Source organism: Lepidochelys kempii, chromosome 1, assembly GCF_965140285.1.
Source record: "Lepidochelys kempii isolate rLepKem1 chromosome 1, rLepKem1.hap1, whole genome shotgun sequence".
NCBI lineage: Eukaryota > Metazoa > Chordata > Testudines > Cheloniidae > Lepidochelys > Lepidochelys kempii.
The window spans coordinates 146,460,584-146,463,997 of record NC_136380.1 but is presented as its reverse complement, the minus strand read 5'-3'; positions in this window follow the sequence as shown (position 1 = coordinate 146,463,997).

The following is a 3,414-nucleotide window of genomic DNA, read 5'->3' as shown; positions in this document are numbered from 1 at the left end:
TGATCAGTGACTCAAACAGGTACTGTCATTTTTGACAGAGTGCCATTCCCTCTCCCCCATGCCCTCTTAAATTGGTTGAAGTCGCTGGTTATAACATTCCAGTCATGTGAATTTTCCCATGAGGTTTCAAATTTATGTTAATAAATTAGCAAATCCAATTCCTCTTGTTTATTACCAAGGCTCCTATTGTTGATTTATAGGCAATTAAAACAAGAGTTTCTTCTCTTTATGTCTCCATGCATTGATAAATGCTAAGAACAAAAGTTGTGATAAATCAGAGCTCATTTGTTCCCTTTCCACCCTCCTGACAAGTTTATGCCATCCCCTTGAAAATTGGTGCCCCTTCCACTGAGATGGGGCCTATTCAAAATGCACACCCCCTCCACCAAAGTTCCACAAAACTAAAACCCTCTATCTTGCACCAATATCCTAACCAGCAATTCACTTCCAGAATCTTCTGCCTTCCATCACTTGCAGAATAGAAGAGCTCTGATAAAATCACAGCGGTATTCATACTTTCCTTCCACATCTTTTCAAGTTCTCTGAAGTCCTCTATAATTCATGCAGTTCATGTGAAGCAATGTTATTAGCATTATTATGCATTATGCACCTTGTCCATAGACTTAAGAAGTCTATCCAATCCTGAACTTATAGCTCATGCCTTGGCTCCAGGAAGAAATCTTACTATCCTGTCGCCTACCTGCCTTTTGCAGACATTCTTCCTATACTTTCTGGCACAGAATCCCTGACACATCATCTATCTTTCTTGGATAGATCTTTGTGGGCACATTTGATTTTTCTTGTGTGCTGGGCTTAGCAGCCCTCCTCATTTAGTCCCACAACTCTCTGTTCCATTTGACCAGCTGGATCTTCAGAGATTCTTTTTTTGTTTCCATATTGAGAACCTGAAAATAATTGGATGCATCTATGGGTTTGGAATTCCTCTTGATCCTCTTCTCTGCTTCTACTTGTGTAGAATGCTACCTAGTCCTCTTGCCACTGATGGCTATGAAATGCCAAGCTTATCAGATTTCTGCTCTCTAGTTCCTTGATGGGTAATTCCTTTCTTGAATCTGAAGTGCTGATGCTTCCGGAGTCTGGTTACCTAAGTACGCCACAACCTCAGACACTCTACAGCAGTAGTACTTCTCCTTCCAACCCACAAATCTCTTCCTCCAGCAAAGCTATCATACAGAGAGTTTTCCTTGTGCTTTCAGCTAGAAAAGAGCGAGCACATCTGTTGCGGATCACAACCACTATTGACCATCATGGCACTGAGTGTAGAATGGCTACCAACAAAGAAAGCCTCCTATACGTCCTCTAGAACTTTCCTGTTTGCTCCTCCTGTTGATTTGGTCAGGAATTTGTCTGGCACCTGATTTATATACTTTATTCCCCTCTCTAACAGGGAGGCATTAATCCCTGAGAGATTTCCAACACCAGGGCTGATCACAGACCTAAGGGTCTCATCCACACAATCCTCCCAACAAAGACCTGTCTATCCTAACCCGGTTTTGGCCCTAAAGCCCAGTCACCTGATCCTCATGGAGGAACCACCCACCCAAATACCCTCTACTTCCAAGAATAAGATCCACAGCTACTCCCTCCAAAACTGCTGTTTGCTGCTCAGGAATATGCCTGGCAGCGGACACGTACTAAACCTCACTGCTTGGCTCCACCCTCACAGTAATAGGGAGGGATTAGCCACTCATGATCTGGCACATAGGTATATACAAGAGATTACATAGTAGGAAGAACTTTAATTTCTGTTTTATTATTCATACAATTTATATTACAAAGATCAAGCACTGAAAATTGTGTACGCCAGTTTTGCCTGTGCACCCTTAATTCTGCCCCATGTGTCCAACCCAGGCAAAAATAGTATGTGATCTTGTAATAAAGGACTATCATAATGCATGCACACAAGGGAGCTGAATTATATTGCATTGGGAACTATAAATCTATCATTTCCTAATTTTTTACAGTTTGACTTTATGACCTTTACACACTCAACTTAAAAAAAGTGGGTTTTAAAAAAAATTAAGTGCGAGTCAATGCATATATTAGGCATAGTATTAATATGGAAGTGTTGGGAAGTTATGTTAACAATGTATTGTACTCTGTCCATAATTCTGTTCTTCCAAGCCAAGCACCCATAACACCTTTCATTAGCTGAAGTAAGGCTTTGGCTTAAGTAGATAGGAAAACTGTCAGGATCAAAACATGAGCATTTTATCATAGCAACAGGTAGGGTGTTATTCCCACAGGCTAATGCTGGAATGTCTCAAGGGAAAAGGACAAGATATATGAATATTCTACCTTGGTACAAACCTAGGATGTACCTTCATACCCTTGGTATCTGGAATGCTTGTGTTCACAAGAAAGAGATAAGGGGTACTCCACAGTACCGGAAAAATCAAGGTAGATGATGATTTGTTAAATCTAGGTTTTAGTTGACATACTCAGTATCTTTTACTTATAACCAGTTAGTGTATACAAGCAGAGTCAGAATGAGTTCTACCCTGATATCTGGTGGTGAGCTGTGGAAAAGGACTTCAGGGGCTGATCTCTTTTGCATGGGCACACCCACCCTGCCTAGCATGATGGACTGCTGGCCCAAATGGTCACTTTGGCTGCTGTGGGATCCCCAGTCTCTTTGTTATTGGGGCAGGAGTAATAAAGGGTTGTGATCCTGGTTATGTGAATCCAGGACAGTAGAACTGTACTTAGCATTTTATGATTAGTGACTTGCCCTCAACTTAGTAGCACTTGCTAGGCGAGGGACATGGGTTCCAAACCCAGCAAATTGTGAGAGACTTGGGCCAGGTATGTGTGCCTGGTAGTGTAGGCCCCTTCGGAGGGCCCAAAACACTACTTTCACCTCTTCACTGTGTAAGAACAGAGCTAATTTTGGCTCCATTAGGAGTCTTGTTACATGCTGCAGAGCTGAAATCATTAATATGTAGGTCTAAGCATTAGACCCACTTTGGGCTAGTGAAGCACCAGCACTGTGGCTCCCCCTACTACCAGCTAAAAATCACTGAGAGCTGAAATCACTAAAGAGCTGGAGTTACTAAGAACTGTGTTAAGGGGGGGCGGGGGGTGAAAACAAGCTGGTGAGCGGACAGCAGGATGGCTAGCACAGCGAGCGGAGCGAATAGCTGGGTGGCTGGCCAAGGGGAGTGGCCAGCAGGACAGCTAGCAGAGAGGCACAGCTGGCAGTGAAGACTGCAGCAGAACCCCATGGAGAGGCGGGGCACTCGGCCATCAACCTGAGCATGTAAGATAACCCCCATACCTCCCTCTGCTTCCACCCAGGCTAGGAGGTAAACTCTGCAGATGAACTTCTGAACTCTGGGGGGGCTACACTGACCAAGGACAGAAACTGTGGGGGGTGACTAGTGGGTTGCTGGA